General features: G+C 44.2%; 1 long non-coding RNA gene across 1 annotated transcript in view; it reads left to right on the top strand.

Moving 5' to 3' along the window:
• Nucleotides 1-783: 783 nt before the first annotated feature.
• Nucleotides 784-17749, top strand: part of LOC146862375 (uncharacterized) — an 81420-nt gene continuing 64454 nt past the window's right edge. The window contains exon 1 of the long non-coding RNA XR_014978434.1: nucleotides 784-821. This is a non-coding gene — a long non-coding RNA (uncharacterized LOC146862375). The remainder of the gene's footprint in view (nucleotides 822-17749) is intronic.

Below are 17749 nucleotides of genomic sequence, written 5' to 3' on the forward strand. Positions count from 1 at the left end.
GAATTTTACATGCAGGTTTTACATTTGTTGTATGCATGGCTTAGTGCATGTGTTATTTTTCTTTCCTGGTGCGGAGCTGGTAGATATAGAGTTTTGCTGCCTTTGTATTAAATATTAATGCACCTACAATTTTAGGTATTTTGCATTGATTATATAATTAAGAATCTGTGAATTCTTGCTATCAGTTATTTATTTTGTTAATTGCTTAGTGTTATTTAAATCACGAACATTGCCTATTATGTATTTTAACCATCTGTATGAATTTACATATTAGTAAACTTACGTACTAAGAACCCACCAACTCTTTGAAGGTTTTATGGTGTTCTATCGAGGCGTAATCAGGTCCAACAGATTTATCATCAGCTGCGGCTCCTCCGCTTAAGCGGAGGAGCGTCACCCCACTGCTTTTCAGTAGTGGAAAAAAGGGCAAAAAATGATAATAACATATTGTTATTATTTTTCCTTATGGAGGCAGTTTTGGGGGGTAACAGGGCTAGGCTGTCTCACAGCCAGTAGGAGGAAGAAGTGGCTTGTGCACTTAAGTGCACATCACTGTTTGGCTGGCCGTCTTGGGCAAGCCAAACAGTTATGCACACTTAGCATGTTTTTCACCGGGCTGTAATGCACTGCCTGGGTGGAGAACATGCCCAGTCTCCCGGTCCTCGTCTGAGCACTGAACCACAGAGCTCAGACCAAAAAAACGACGCTGCTGCCATGGTGACAGCAGCGTCGTGTTTGGCTTCTAGGAGCCTGGGTGCTCCCTGCTTCAGAGGAGAGACAACACTCGGAGGAAACAGAGAGACGGCAGCCCTGCAGGGGAGGTAAATGGGATTTGTTGCTTCAATTTTCACATCCCCCAACCCTCCTGCCCGCCACCCCCATTCTGTACCAGCCGCCACTGCTTATCATTGGGAAAGCCTGCAATCTTTGTAAGACTTTTTCAAGAAAAAAAGGTTGTTCCACCCTAAGCGCATTCTGCTTTTCTAAAATTCTATTCAGTTACATTCCTTTGAAGTAATCAATTTTTTCATGCGATCTTGAACAATCATTAGATGAAATTTTTGCTTAAATTATCCAAAGACCCTTACATGTATTCATAGTATCTCATATCGTCATGTCATACATTGTAGCTGTTGTGTTTTCTGAGGTCTTTTCTCTGAGTTTGAGAGCACTAACTATAACTTGTGCCTTCCCGATGCACTGTCTATTCCATTTCATATTACATCACTTATAGCATGCTAAATGATAGCATTCATAACAAGACTGATGACATGTTAAATTACATCATTTATGAGAAGCGTGTGCATGGTGGCGGGGCGAGTTATAGTTACTGTATTGTGGCTAGCGAGTTGACAACACAGTGTACGGAGGAGCATGAGTTATAGTAAGTTTTGCTCAGTGCACAAATTCTAACTTTAAGTTATAACTATAACTTTAGAATTTCTATGGTTTGTGTACTTTAAGTTGATTTTCCATACAAATAATTAATTAAGTTTTCCTAATTACAGCTTATCCTCATCCTTTGTATTTTCCATTACATTTCAATGTTTTTTAAATAAAGATGTGTTTGAAATCATATAATGTTGTTTAATATGGTATTAACTGTTTAGAATGTTTTTTTTGGTACCCTGGTACTTTTGCGAAAGTTCAAAGGTAATTATGAGGAGTGTTGTTGCATAAAGTGGAGTGGTGTAGAGTGGAGTGGCACATGGTGGAGTAGAATGGAGTAGAGAGTCGGAGAGTCGAATGTCATAGAAAACAGTGCAGTGGCGTGCCATTATTTGGCGTGTCTTAGAGTGTCTTAGAGAGGAGGGGCATAGAGTGGAGTGGCATAGAGTGGAGTGGCATGTCATAGAGTGGAGTGGCATATCATAGAGTGGAGTGGGGTGTCATAGAGTTGAATCGACTGGGGTATCGTCGAGTAGAGTTTCATAGAGTGGCATAGAGTGGAGTTCTGTGTTGTAGATTGTAGTGGCATAAAGTGGTGTAGAGTGGGGTGTCGCTGAGTTAAGTGTCGTAGAGTAGAGTGGAAGACAGTGTCGTAGAGTCAAGTGTCGTAGAGTGGAGTGTCATAGAGTGGAGTGTTGAATAGTGGAATGTTGTAGAGTGTCATAAAGTGGAGTGGCGTAGAGTTACGTAGAGTGGAGCAGATTTGAGTACAGTGGATTAGTGTGCCATAGAATAGAGTTGAGTAGAGTGGAGTTAAGTGGCACTGAGTGGCGTAGAATGTGTTGCATAGAATATCATCAAGTGGAGTAGGGTGTCCTAGATAGGCATAGAGTGGAGTAGAGTGTTGTGTGGTGGCATAGAGTGGAGTTAAGTGTTGTAAAGTGTAGTGGCATAGAGTGCAGTTGAGTGTCGCTGAGTGGAAGGAAGTAGAGTGGCATAGAGTCTAGTGGCAGAGAGTAGAGTGTCTCCTGGAATATGCATATAGAATTATGTAATATGAAATTATTAAGAACAATAGAGGGCATTTTTAGATTTTCAGCAAAAATAGGAAATAAACCAGTCCGGGAAATTGTTGCCCTGTATAGAAGTAAGTGTGTTACAGGTGCCTGTTATGGAGGAGCTATATGGGGGAGAGCCAATATTGCCCCTTTACAAGTTCAAGAAAATACATTTTTAAAAAGAGTGTTGGCAGTCCCAAGTTCCACAGCCAATTATATAGTTGATAAAGAATTATCCATACCGTATCTAAGCGATATTATAAATATGTCAGGACTTACTTTTTGGCAAGGGATTTCGGCGAAAGATGAGACCAAATTCACCAAGGATCTAATTATGGATTGCTTGGCCCTCGACTGCGGTAAAAAAAGTCCTTGGCTAGAGCATATACGTAATCTTTTTAAAAGTTGTAAGGCAGACTCCGACATAAAGACCCCTGCCATCATTCAGAAATATAGCAAAAAAGACCTGAAGATAAGATATATTACAGCCAGGGAATGTGAAAGAGAGGCTGAAGTCAGCCTAAAACAAAGTATGACCGCTTACTGTGAGCATCCATCATCGATGAGCACCCAAGGATATTTAACCATGGTGAGAAATACCCAACACAGATTTTATTTAACGAGGCTTACGATTGGCACATTGCATTAGTTAATAGCATTTCCAAAAATGGATAAGTGGTGTCATGACCTCCCTAACTGTCCATGTGACGGAAAGTCTGCCCAGTCTACGTTACATTTTATACTCTTTTGTAATTTTTATAGGTATATACGGAAATTGGTTTTAAAACCCCTTTTCTTATCTAATAATTTTTTTATTATAATCACGCTTTTAACTTTATATGCTTTTTGGAAGATGAAAAAACAATGAATGCTGTCATCCTTTTTCTGCAAATGGCAATCAAGAGAAGAAAGGACTATTCATATCTGGATGCCCTAAGATATGAAAAACCTGATGATTGCAATCAGTAGTATTATTTTATTAGTCTATTAGTCTAAATTTATTCTAAGATCTTGCACTTTGCACTTCATGCATTTCTTCTTATAATATAGGCGTCCGCTTTACCCTGATTTATGTTGACGCTCTTGACCCAATGTCTTTATGATATCGGCTATTTTACAATTAAAATAATGTATAAATGTGTATTTTATTAGGAAGTATTGAATGTTCATGAAATATGATGTTTTTTAACTTGAATGATTAACTACCCTCTCTGTTTAGGATGCTTTTATGGATTTTTTTTTTACACCGAATAAAGCTGATTTGACTTGACTTGACTTGAGTAGAGTGTCATAGAGTATCATCTCGTACAGTGTTGTGGCGATAAGTGTTGTGACGTAGCGTGTCATGGTGTAGTGTAACTTGGCATAGAGTGGAATGGCGTGTCCGAGAGTACAGGGGAGCGGCGTGTCATTGAGTGGCATGTTGTAGAATGTTTTGGAGTGGAGGAGCATAGACCTGAATAACATGCCACAGAGTGGAGTGGTGTGTCAAAGAGTGAAGTGGCGTGTTTTAGAGTGGTATGTCGTCGAGTGGAGTGTTGTAGAGTGGCATAGGGTGGAGTACAATGTTGTACAGTGGAGTGGCATAGAGTGGAGTATTGTTGAGTTGAGTGTCGTAAAATAGACTGGAGGAGAGTGTTTTAAAGAGGGGATTCTTGGAGTGGAGTGTTGTGGAGTGGAGTGTTGTAGAGTGTAGTGTCATAGAGTGTTGAAGAGTGGACTAAAGTGGAGGGACCCCGGAACACAGTGGTTTCCCTGCCCACACCCACACGGGCAGAAATACCTGCGTTCACTCCCGCTTGGCGTGAGAATTTTTGATTCTTCCACAATGTGGGAGCAAACACAAAGTCTGCTCCCAGCTGGTGGGAGCTTAGAAAATGCTCACGCCAGCTGGGAGCAGACTTTTGATCTGTTTTCCTGCCCGCACTTAAGCAGACATGGAAACAGTTCAAAATATTGCTCCACCTAAGAGGGCGCAGCATAAGTAGCAAAGCCGGCTCCCCTGCATACCCCAACATGTGCATGGGTGGCCACCAGGGCACTCAACTTTAATAGTGCAGGCCCCAGGGGATAGGGTCCTCTGGGCCGATAACGGCTCAGGAGGGGGGCGTACAGCTCCTCTTCTCTTTATTTTGTGGAGTGGTCCTGGGGGGTGGTGTCCCCATGCCCTAACAAGACTTGAGGAGGGGGGCCCCATCCCCTTTAATTGAAACCTATGGCCTATTTGGATGCGGTCCCTAGGGCCTAACATGGCTCGGTGAGGCGAGCCACGTGGCCCCCCTGTAATGTAATGTAATGTAAAAGGATCTGTAGAGTGCAAACTAATCACAGGTGAGGGTCGCTAGGTGCTGAGTAGGTGCAGAAGGTCTGGAGCATCAGTTGAAGAGAGTCCACCCTAGAAAACAAAACTAAATAATACTATCCTTCCTAGCTCAGTTTGACACTGTCAAGAACTGTGTGTCCCCTAAAAATGTATAGGGAAAAACAATGTTTTGATAAAATAACCCTCACCCCCCAAAAGGTCCCTTGGTGGCATGCTTCATCATCGGGTTCTTCCCACCCCGCTGCGGGGCGGGCGTGCTACGACCGATGAAGACGTGGGAGCACTTAGAAGTGAGAAGATACTATGTGTAATGTGAGAGTGAAGGGGCCAAAAGTGAATGAAATGTGATTAAAAAAAATACCTGGCTATGCGGAAACTACAATTTAATACTCCTAGCTGGTATTGATAGAAGTGGGGAGTGGAGGATGTATGCTATGATGGGCTACTACCTCCTTAGTCTACATGTTTCAAAGCCGTCACCAGGCTTCTCATCAGGACCAACTGAATGATCCCTACACCACTCTACAAAAAAAAAACAACAACATTGTGGTCTGCAGAATTGCAGTGCGTATTAATAACATGCACTGTATACTGTACCCAGTTGGTATAGTTTCTTAGGTTTATATTATTATTACCACTCTATAGCCCCATGAGCTATTTTCACAGGAGGGGAGGGGCGCTTTTAGTCACACATTTATCAAAGCTGGTCTCTCACCCTAGTCAATTGTCATTGTGTTTCCCTATACATCTTTAGGGGACAAATAGTTCTTGACAGTGTCGAACTGAGCTAGGAAGGATACTATTATTTAGTTTTGTTTTCTAGGGTGGATTCTTTTTGGTTTGTCATGATACACAGAGGAGGGTGAGTCTACCACTTTTTCAACCTCTTCACTCTCTCTCTTGTTTATCAATTCAGCATCAGTTGAAGAGCCAGGACTTCAGTTTTATATGGCATGCTGTGAGCAAGGTGGAAGTTCTGATGTCCCTGGGAAAAGGCTTTCCAGGTCTTTGCTTCTAGATAGGCAAATGAGTGGCCTCCTGCCCTGCTTTTGAGAATGCACACTGGGGATGGGGTCCCCAGGGCCTAACAAGGCTCGGGGCGGAACGTCAGTGATGTCATAAATGATGTAATAGAACATGTCATGAGTGATGTATTATGTGAGTTCAAATGCACTGCATGGCTGGGGCGCAAGTTATAGTTTTGCCATAGTATAACTATAACTGGCATATTTCTGTGTTTTGTGTTAGTTCAAAATATTAATGTCACTGACATATTCTCCTAACTATAACAATACTTTAACCTTTGGTTTTTCCAGTGAATATAATCTATATATATGTATATATATCAGCAACACTCCATTGAAGTGTCAATTGTTCCTCGTAGAGAATGGAGCACGGACCACAATATATATATATATATATATATATATATATATATATATATATATATATATATATATATAGATATGTATATAGATAGATAGATATATAATCAATCCCCTCAATCCTCCAGAAATCGGGTGCAGGCACCAATTTTACTGCTTGCAATTATTTTATTCCATGTAAGAAGATGCTGTTACGATGCATTTCGGCCAGTCCTGGCCTTAACCACATGCACATATATATATATGTATACATGTATATGTATGGAGATAAACAGATTGGGAACACTTTAAATATATTAAACAGACAAATGGAAAAATAAATTCAATGACTATAGTAATAGACATGAAGACCATTTTCATATATATGTTCATCCTTCACTCTTGTGCATAGGGCACCTGTTTTTTGATGTTATCGCGGCCGCCCATCCGCGGAGAGCAGCACCACCCCGAGGATTGGAAAGGGGGCCGTGGGGCTTGGCATTTGCCGGGTTCCATGGAGCAGCTTTTGGGAGGATTTGGAACAGGAGCATTCATGTGGGGCCCATCCAGGGTTTCATTCCATCTATCCCAGCAGATGATATTGTGGGCAAGAAATTTTTCACACACTGTAAGTTCCAGAATCCATCTGGGACAGAAACCTCACCTGATTGGCCCATTGGAGGGCAGAAATAGAGACAGCTGCGTGATGCTGAAAAGTGGCTGTGATACACCAGGAAGAAGGGCGTTCCGCCAGAAACGCGTCGTGAATTACACAGCATATTTAGATTTATTGACTCTCAGCCTGTATCCTGTTCTTCCCTGAATAAAGGTTTGCCACAGACCGGCGCTGACTCGAGTTCACTCTTGTGCATAGGGCACCTGTTTTTGATATATATATATATATAAGCAATCAATCAATCAAGATATTTATAGAGCGCGCTACTCACCCGTTAGGGTCTCAAGGCGCTGGGGAAGGGGGGGGGGTGCCGCTACTGCTCGAAGAGCCAGGTCTTGAGGCTGAGATGGTCCTGTGTCAGTCGAAGGTGGGAGGGGAGTGAGTTCCAGGTCTTTGCTGCCAGGTAGGAGAAGGATCTTCCCCTGGAGGTGGCTCTGCGGATCCGTGGGACGATGGCGAGGGCGTGGCTGGTGGAGCGGAGCTGGCGGGTGGGGGTGTAAAACGTGAGACTACTGTTGAGGTATTTCGGTCCCATGTTGTGGATGGCTTTGTGTGCGTGGGTGAGCAGTCTGAACGTGATCCTCTTGTTGACGGGGAGCCAGTGGAGATTTCTTAGGTGCGTTGAGATGTGACTGCGGCGAGGGATGTTGAGGATGAGACGCGCAGAGGCGTTTTGTATGCGCTGGACACGGTTTTGGAGTTTGGTTGTTGTTCCAGCGTAAAGGGCGTTCCTGTAGTCCAGTCAGCTGGTGACGAGGGCCTGGGTGACTGTTCTTCTGGTTTCCATCGAAAGATTTTCCGGAGCATGCGCAGGGTGTTGAAGCATGCGGAGGAGACGGCGTTGACTTGCTTGGTCATTGTGAGCGAGGAGTCCAGGATGAAGCCCAGGTTGCGTGCGTGGTCGGTGGGAGTTGGTGCGGCGCCCAGTGCCGAGGGCCACCAGGAGTTGTCCCATGCGAAGGGGGATTGTCCGAGGACGAGGACCTCCGTCTTATCCGAGTTGAGTTTGAGACGGCTGTGCTTCATCCAGTCTGCTACCTCTTTCATTCCTTCCTGGAAGTTTGTTTTTGCGGTGGCTGGTTCCTTGGTGAGGGAGAGTATCAGCTGGGTGTCCTCGGCATAGGAGATGATGTTGAGGTTGTGTTTTCGTGCGATGGCGGCGAGGGGGCTCATGTAGATATTGAAGAGTGTTGGGCTCAGTGAGGATCCTTGGGGTACGCCGCAGATGATTTCGTATGCCGAGGAGCGGAAAGGGGGGAGGCGGACTCTAGGTTCTGCCGGTGAGGAAAGAGGTGATCCATGTGAGAAGTTGGCCTGATATAATATGTCGCTAGTTCTAGTGTACACCTTGTATCAGTCCAAACAACCCTTATGGTGATTGGTTGTAAAGTCAACCTTATAGACCAGCTATCCTAGTGGTAGCATGGACAAGAGCAGTCTTAGGCTAACTCTGTATGGCATGTGAAGCCAGCTGTTATACCATATGTAATCCCTTGAATACCAAATGAAAGGACACCACAACAGATATATATAAAAATAGAATGTATTTATTCTAGTCAAACCCTCAGCACTCTTTATGAGATTCGCGGTAAGTACAACACATGCTTATTTAAGCATACATTAAGTCACACAGGTAAGTAATACAGTTAGGCCCTAGGGGCCACGCAAACCATATACTAAGTAAGTGGTATAAGAACCACTGTCACGAACACAGGATAAAATCGCTGGGGCTACACTATACTACCAAAGGTTAGGAAGTGGGAGGTCCACGGGATTCAGGTGCAGAGTGGAAACACTCACGCGTAATGCGTAAAAGTCGATAGAAATAGAAGTTATTAGAATTTAACAGTTTTAGGACACTTCTTGAATAGCTAGGAAGTCGAGACTTGGAAACTAGACCCTAGGATAGTCAATACCCTTGTGAGCACCGGAGTACTCAAGTTACCTAGCCACGGGCTGCGGGTGCATAGGTGTGAACTTGCGTCGGGTTTCGTCGTTGACTCCTATGGATGCCTGAAGGAAAGTTGCTGACAGGCAGTCAGTGAAGAGTATCCGGTGGATCTCAAGGATGGAATCAAGAAGGAAGGATACCTGCAAGCAGAAGGGACAGAGTCTAGGTCACCAGCCAGGTGCCGGGAAGGAACCAGGAAGGAACCAGGCGATGTCGTGAAGATGCAGGTGAAGAGGTGAAGCTTGTCGCAGCAGCCACGGGTACCAGGAGACGTCGAGGACAACCAGGACCAGGAGGTGAGCTGTCCCACAAAGGCTCTTGCTGTCGGCGGCGTCGATGTCGAGTTAGGACCCAACAAGCCTTGGCAAGCGGAACCCACACAGGACGGAGGACTTGCTTCTGGTGCAGACCAGGAAGGTCTGGGGTGCTTCTCTTTCACAGAGGAGCGGGTGCCAGTCTGGAGGAGCCGGACCAGCAAGGTGAAAACAAAGGTTCGTCGTCGCAGAGGTCACTAGCCAATGGGCCATCAACCGGACAACACGTCGAGGCACTCAGGTGCAGAAGGGCCCCACGCAGAACACGTGAAGTGTGGGGAGCTGATCTTCTTTGCAGATGGTGCTCGGGATGGGGACTTCTCAATTCCCCAAGCACAGCCTAGAGGAAGCCTCAGAAGTTGCGCTAGTCAGGTACTAGCCACTTTTCCCAAGTCGCCGGTCCCACGTCCCTCGTCGCCACCATGGGTCTCAGCTTCACTGTGGATGTGGATGTGGATCTGGATCAGAGGTGTCTGGAAGTCTCGGCGCTGGTCAGTCTCTGCAGTCGTCCCTCGTAGGATCAGTCGCAAAGCAAGCAGCGGTCGCTGGATGGTACCTGGTTGCCCAGGGTGGTCACTCCTTGGCCACAAGGGAGATTTCTTCAGTCTTCTTCCTGAGGTCGAATGTCGAAGGTCCAGAGTTTCTGTTCAAGTTGCAGATTCAGGTTAATCTAATTTAGCTGGGCTCAGCTACCTACTGATATACTGGGCTAGTGGGCTGGGGTACCTGCAAGGTCCCTCCTATGGGTGGGACCAGGAAGGGGAGTGGCTACACCCCCTTTTCTTTGTCCAGTTTCACGCCAGAGCTGGGGCTGGAGTGCCCCAGCACTGGTTTGAACTGGACTATGCATGGAGCACCTTGTGTGCCCCAGGCATGTCTCATTCCTTTCAGCCCTCCCTGCCCCAATACACTAAAGTCTGTCTGGGGAGGTGCTAGCACCTCCCCAAGCAGGAAACCTATTGTCCAGGCCTCCCTGGCTGGGAGGGCTCCCAGCTGCAGGAGGTCAGACTCGTGTCTGTGGCAGCAGCATCCATTTTGTGATGCTGAGGCTTTGGTCAGAGTTAAACAGCAAAAATAGGATTTTAACATGTCTCTCCCTCTAGAAGGGGGGAACATTATCCTCATCACCAGAAATGGTATGGGGGTATTATTCCAAAGTGTTAGACACCTTACACAACATGTTTTGATAAAGCCAAACCATAGTTACCATAACCGTTTAAGATTATAAGGTACTTTAAGAGTATATGGTAGGCTATATCATAGAACAGCTATAAGGTCATGGTTCCGAAAGCTGCAGACAGGCTCAGCTCATGCTAGAGCACCATCTCACATGTTACTAAGCACTCTGCCTCCAGGATTGTTAAGGCCTGCCATAGAAGTGGCTCACAGGTACACATGTGTCTATTTTAAGGGTAGATATAGGTATACTATATCTAAGCAAGGGGTGATTACACGACCTTGCCCCAGCTGAGTGATCAGCCAGTTGTGTCTGATTGGAAGGCCAGGCCAGGGGTGGCATAATACATGTTGCAGCCCCTGGGAGGCCTAGGGTACACCTATGCCCTCGGTACCTAGGGTACACTGTACAGGGTCCAATAAGGTGACCCTTACCAATTGGGTATGTACCTAGGGTACATGGAGTCCATTTTAAAGAGAGAGCAGACAGCCTGAGACCCTGAATGGCAGGATCTCAGTCCAACTAAGTCGAAAAACCAGTTAGACACTAAGCAAAACGTTGGGGGTAACCATAGTCAGATATCCACCTTCCTACAATCCATTCCAGGGCCTTCCCCTGGATACCCGTTTTGTTGAGGCGGTGGACTAGGGTGCAGTGGCATACGGTGTCAAAGGCTGCTGAAGGTCCAGGAGGATGAGGGCGGCTGTTTCTCCGTTGTCCATTAAGGTTCTGATGTCGTCTGTGGCTGCGATGAGGGCGGTCTCGGTGCTGTGATTTGCTCGGAATCCGGATTGGGAAGGGTCGAGCGAGTTGTTGTCCTCGAGGAAGGCGGTCAGTTGTTTGTTGACGGTCTTCTTGATGACTTTGGCCGGGAAGGGGAGGAGTGAGATGGGCCGGAAGTTCTTGAGGTCCCTGGGGTCAGCGGTGGTTTTTTCCAGAAGAGCGTTGATCTCAGCGTGCTTCCAGCTCTCCGGGAAGGTGGCTGACGTGAAGGAGCTGTTTATGGTGTTCCGTAGGTGGGGTGCGATGATGGTGTCGGCCTTGTTGAAGATGTGATGGGGGCAAGGGTCGGCGGGGGAGCCGGAGTGGATGGTGTTCATGATGTGGATGGTGTCTTCGCTGCTGATGGGAGTCCAGGAGTTGATGGTGGTGGTGGGGGCCGTCGGGCTGGTGTCCGGAGGTGGAGGCTGGGGACCGAAGCTGTCGTGTATGTCAGCAAACTTGCGGTGGAAGAACGTGGCGAGGGAGTTGCAGATGTCTTGTGAAGGGGTGATGTCGTTGTTGTTGGCGTCTGGGTTCGAGAACTCTTTGACGATGCTGAAGAGTTCTTTGCTGTTGTGGGTGTTGTTGTCTAGTCGTTCCTTGAGTGATGTCCTCTTGGTGTTCCGGATCTGCTGATGGTATTCGCGGGTGGCAGCTTTGAGGGCTGTCATGTTGTCTGTTGTCCGTTCTTTGCGCCAGGTTTTTCCGAGAGTTCGGCAGGATTTCTTTGCAGTTTTGAGGGCGTCTGTGAACCATGCGGGTTTTCTGGTGGTGGACTTGCAGTGGGTGTTCTTTAGTGGAGCGAGGTCGTTGGTGCAGTTGGTGAGCCAATGGGTGAGGTTGAGTGCTGAGATGTTGGCGTCGGGTGTGTTGGTGTCAGCAGGTGGGTTCTGGCTCAGTGATGTGGTGAGTTGGTCCTTGGTGATTTGCTCCAGCATCTGCGGGGGATCCGAAGCGTGTGTTGGTGATGGGTGGGCTTCTTGAATGTGAAGTGTACGCAGCTGTGGTCGGTCCAGTGAAGTCTGGTGGCGTGGTTGAAGGTGATGTGGTTGCTGGCGGAGAAGATGGCATCGAGGGTGTGGCCGGCGTGGTGGGTGGGGGAGTCTACTAATTGCTTGAGTTCGAGGCTCCAGAAATCGGGTGCAAGCACCGATTTTACTGCTTGCAATTATTTTATTCCATGTAAGAAGATGCTGTTATGACACATTTCGGCCAGTCCTGGCCTTGACCACGTGCATATATATATATGTATACATATGCAGGTATACAGATTGGGAACACTTTAAATATATTAAACAGACAAATGGATAAATAAATTCAATGACTATAGTAATAGACATGAAGACCATTTTCACGTAGATGTTCATCCTTCATCATTTAAAAGTGCATGATTATAATCCTATTTTCTCTGACAGCATATCTCCCAGTGCAGATATGTTCTGTTGAGCTAGGTGAACACTCTGGGTCTTCATTAGAGCTGTGTTCTTCAGAGGCACTGTTAGGCGGCATGTGGGTTATTATTGTAATGAAGCCTGTCTCTGGTACTGGCTAGGAGTCTTGTGGTTAGATATCGAGCGGCTATGAGCCAATCAAAATGCAGCATTTTCGTAGTGTACAATAGTCTGATTTACAAAACTGTAAATAATGTGGTAAAGTGCTCATAACAGGTTTTGCTGTATATGTGAATCGCCAATACTGCTGCCAAACCATGTGCTTATAATGACATTATGTTTCCAAATGCTTTACTATCATTCTGAGCAATTGCTCTATTTAGATCCTCACTGTTTCACTTACACATCCTTTTTATCTTTAATTAGCTGCTGATATTGAGGTTCAGGTTGTGCAACATCAGCTCTTTCCTGTGGGACTGTCTGCCTTAAGTGCTTGAAGGAGTCCTCCCTTTCTTGTGTGGAGTATACTCTTCAAGCAATCACAATCCCTCTTCTAATTGAGAATCCATTAGCTTGGTTAGCCAGGTGGCAAGATTTCTAATTACGTCATGCCAAGTTAGATCTTCAGTATAGATTCTTTGTTTGTCATTTCGGAGCTAAAAATGATTTCTATATGGGGATTTGATTCATGTGCATAAATTGAATGCAAGTTGACTTGGGCTAATTTGATTTCATGACAATTGATAGACATCATCAAGGCTTTTGCAAATGGATGATCTTGCACATTACCTGCTCGTGGTTTATTAACAGAAATCATGTCTGGATTGGTTATTAGATCTCAAACTGTCCCATCTCAGGTACATGTAGCTCACCCAGTCCTGAATGTTCCTTTACATTTCGGTACCTCGAGTCCTCCATTTCGAATTTGAACTAAAAGAAAAAAAGACTGGATAAACTACTCCTGCGTGACAAGAGTTATCGTGAAAGCTCTGGTATATTGTGGTTCTTATAGTGGGAGAGCGCCACCAGCCTCCAATGTGGGCTATAGTATTTTCTCACTAGGGGGGGCGTGGCTAGGCGCCCGAGGATGATGGCGGCGTCGGCGTAGGAGCTCCATCCGTACCAGAGCTCACCGGCGGTTCGCGCTTCCCATGCGAACAATGGAGGGAAGCCTTCGCTGTCGGAAGGTGCCGGGCGTGTCCTGAGCCCACTTCTGACGCTGCGGCGGACTTGCTTTCAATTCTGCTGCCCTTTTGAATCCCGGTCGCGGCTCTGCATCAGCCGCGACCGCCATTTTACAAGAAACTGGGGTAGTAATGTATCAGAGGATGCACATCATAGCAATTATTGACATCAAATTGGGTGTATAGTAATACTTGCCGGAGAAACAGTGAAAACGGTAACAAATTGGATAAGTGGTGCCGCTCGGGATTAGAAAGCACCCTACTACCTGAGTGCTGAATTATACGTATCATGCAATGCAATCCCCGTAATTAACAGATTTTGTACATAAATTAATCCCGGCACTCTAAAGTCATCTAATACTCTTAATGGTTATTAGCCAAAAAAGTGAAGGACACAATGACAATAATGAAAAACTGGCTGCGGAACATATTAGGTCCTCACGAAAGTATATGTCAGAAAGTAATTTAATACACAATTTTTACAGAAAGGAAAAACACATTCATGAGCAAAAAATCATCAGAACTCCCTAGTGTATTTAGTTCTAGTTGTTATTTCATGAGAAGGGGAATTCAGTTTTCTGAATCTTGATACAGATGGATGACAGCCGACACGTGTTTCGTCACGTATAGTGACTTCCTCAGGGCTATAGAAAGAGTCTTTGGACGCTTTATAAGTCAAGCATAAATTGAACTTCTGTTGACGTGTAATGTTCAATGTAGATAATTTCGAACGAGGATTCTGACGTACAATATGGTTCCAAGGATTTTAGAACCTAGTAAAGTTTCGAAGAGACAAGTCTTGTTGCAAGAAAGTCTTCTGATAATTGTATAGTTGTCTGTAGGCAGTAACAGATCTTCCCCAGTAATTTCTACTATTACTATAGAGAAGATAGACCACGAATAGAAATTTTTTCACACTTCTGATTCATGTAACCTTAGACGAAAATTGTTCAAATCTCAGTGAAAGTTATTGATGGATTACAGCTTGTTTGGAAAAGAACCAGTCTCCACCAAGGTTTCCAATATTCAGGGATGCTGCACCGTGATATAAAATTGATTTGTGAGACAAAATTGATGGAACGGTCTTCGCGTGGTCGTCTATGTGGTAATTTTTAGTAAGTTGTTTGTTGGCTTCAACGTATTAGGTGAAGTGCACAAACCGGCTCTGGTAAGCCCTCCTAGTATGGTGGTTGTTGCCCGGAAATTGACCCCCGTCCCTTCGTATCGGTAATGGCCGATACGTGACGAAACACGTGTCGGCTGTCATCCATCTGTATCAAGATTCAGAAAACTGAATTCCCCTTCTCATGAAATAACAACTAGAACTAAATACACTAGGGAGTTCTGATGATTTTTTGCTCATGAATGTGTTTTTCCTTTCTGTAAAAATTGTGTATTAAATTACTTTCTGACATATACTTTCGTGAGGACCTAATATGTTCCGCAGCCAGTTTTTCATTATTGTCATTGTGTCCTTCACTTTTTTGGCTAATAACCATTAAGAGTATTAGATGACTTTAGAGTGCCGGGATTAATTTAAGCGACCGGCATTTTGTTTATGTCTGCCCGCGATCCCCTCAGCAGCGCGTTTTATTGCGCATTGGATTCCCGGCTGCTTCGCTGAACCTGCAATATTCCCAGCACTCCCAGCGACACAGATGTCACAGACCTGCATCTCTAGGTGACTTCTTATTAATTAGTATGGCTTTTTCATGGACTTAATTGATATTTTTTGCTCTCCTCAAATCCGGCAGCCATTTTAGGACCTCAATCTGCGTGTCCTGGCTCTTTGGTATTCTTGTCTCTTGTTTTTTTTTTTTTTTTCTGACCTAGCATATTTTCTCGCCAACTCTTTTTACTTGCTCCTCTTTTACTCTCCACGTTCTTTGGATCCTGCAAAGTACCTGTTTTTGTTTCCAGTCTGGCAGGGTGTTCTCAGTGAACCTGCACTTCATAGGCGCGTTGATGGCTGACTGTTCCAGCAAAGTCCAAAAGCGCAATTATATTAAAAACTCCAAGCTTTTCACGGAACTGGCTCATTTAGAAGCCTGTAGTCAAAAAAGAAGGATCTCCCTTGGATCTGTATATGCCAACAATCATATAAACACACAAACCTTTACTTTTTAAAAGAGTTTTTAGCAGCAGGGTGAAAATCAGCATCAATGAAGTAAACAAACAAATAACTAGATCATTAGTTTATTAAAATTAGTCACATAGATCTCACATAAAGCGAGCCGTTGTATACATCTATTAACACAATTGTATAACAATTTATCAGAATACACAAAAAGATTCTTGTTAAAAATACAATAAAAAATTGTACATATAATTCAATGACAAGTAGTGTAATAACACCACACCAATATAGCTCACTGTCAATATACAATAAAATAAAAATGTAATAGTAGAAGCAAAGGAAATTGGGAAAAAGGGAGAAAAACAGGAAAATTATTCCTACTTTCAAAGGGAAAATCGCTCAATCAAAAATTGATTCACTGTGACCCTGGTAACATTTCATTATGTTATGCATATCACATAACCCGTGTTGTCACAAAATGTATTCGATTTCCCTTAAATAGAGCATCGACGCGTTTCGGTAGGCCACAGGTAACGGCCAACACCTTCCTCAGGATTGTATGCTGATCCCAATTTAATAATTAGAAAATCTGAAAAACATGTACAACAAAGCTGACATGAGTGACTACCCATTATGCACATCTAAAACAATTATTTGTTATACTTCATTGACCACGATAAGACCCGTGCTATAACAACAATTCTATTTCACCACATACACACATTCTTGCACACCGCAATATGAAGATTCACAATGCTTTTTACGAGTTGCTTGATTACCACATTAATTTTCCTCAAGTGGAAGCAAATAGCTAATCGTCCAATATATTATGAACTAGATCAACTACGGGAGGATATCCTCTCTCACTAAACGATTCTATGTGTGTTATATTGTATACATGATGGCTTTCCAGAATTTAACAATTTGCCATCATGTGAGCCAAATACCAACAGTTCTATTTATCATATTTCTACCCCTGCTGGACACACAAACTCCGGCAACAATGCAGTGTTGATAAGTACCCCAATAAACGATCAAATCACTGCATCTATTAGAAGAGATATGGATGTTACCTTAAAATATTCTCTGGCTTGCGTAAGTCAAAGCACCGCAATACTGATGGTCCATCAATCAACTCATGGACAGCGGTCACAATAACCTCTGTTACCTAACATAAATGGGAAAACAGATGTACGATTTTCATTTACCCTACCAAAAAAGAGGGGCAAAGCTCCCTATCTATTAAGTTCGGTGTTGGTGGTAACACAGCCTTAGATCCTGTATTTACCATTAAAATCTTTTTATGCTGCCTGGTAGTATTCGTACCATTCCTTGACTGTAGATATTGTAATTTTAGAAAGTCTTCAGTCTCTTTCCAATGAGATATCTGAAACAAAAGAGACCTCTATTACTGCCCATAAAACCTCAAATGTCTTAGCTATTTTTTCTCTTAGGTCTCTATCTCAGTTAACTGTAACTCCTAATACCATATACACGGAGCTGTACTTACGTAGATATCACTACTGCTGGCTGAACTCTACCGCATGTGACTACATCCAGACCATTCTGTTCTTGGCTATATATGAAAAAACAGTCATATATTACCAACAACTCAACTGATAGAGACTACAATACGGCGCTGTCTATATCAGAACGGCGGCTATGAATCTAAAGGGCTTCAACAATACGGGCATCTTCCAAGCATGCCGCTGATAAGTCACCTCCCTAATAATAGATACCTTATAGTTCTTTTTATAGTCCCCTTTTAATACGGTGTGGACAGCAAATACCATCGGCAATGATATCCAGTACGACCCTGAGGCGAAAAAAGAAGGCAAGAGGTCAACTTTGCAAGTCCCGATATAGCTAAAGACGCAATTCACTCCTAGCCGCTAGCTATTCACGTACCTTAATAGGGTTCAATACTGTCAGTACACGGGATTCCTTCAAAAATGTTGAACACGGGATCCAGCCAGTAACCGGCTTAAATATAACCCGGAAGTTGTTAGCACCGGAACAAGAAGTTACACTTCCGGGGCAAGAAAAAAAGAAGAAGAAAAAGACGAACCCGATATAGCCTGAA

The sequence above is a fragment of the Triturus cristatus genome, chromosome 2_2 (genome assembly GCF_964204655.1).
Source record: "Triturus cristatus chromosome 2_2, aTriCri1.1, whole genome shotgun sequence".
Classification (NCBI taxonomy): domain Eukaryota; kingdom Metazoa; phylum Chordata; class Amphibia; order Caudata; family Salamandridae; genus Triturus; species Triturus cristatus.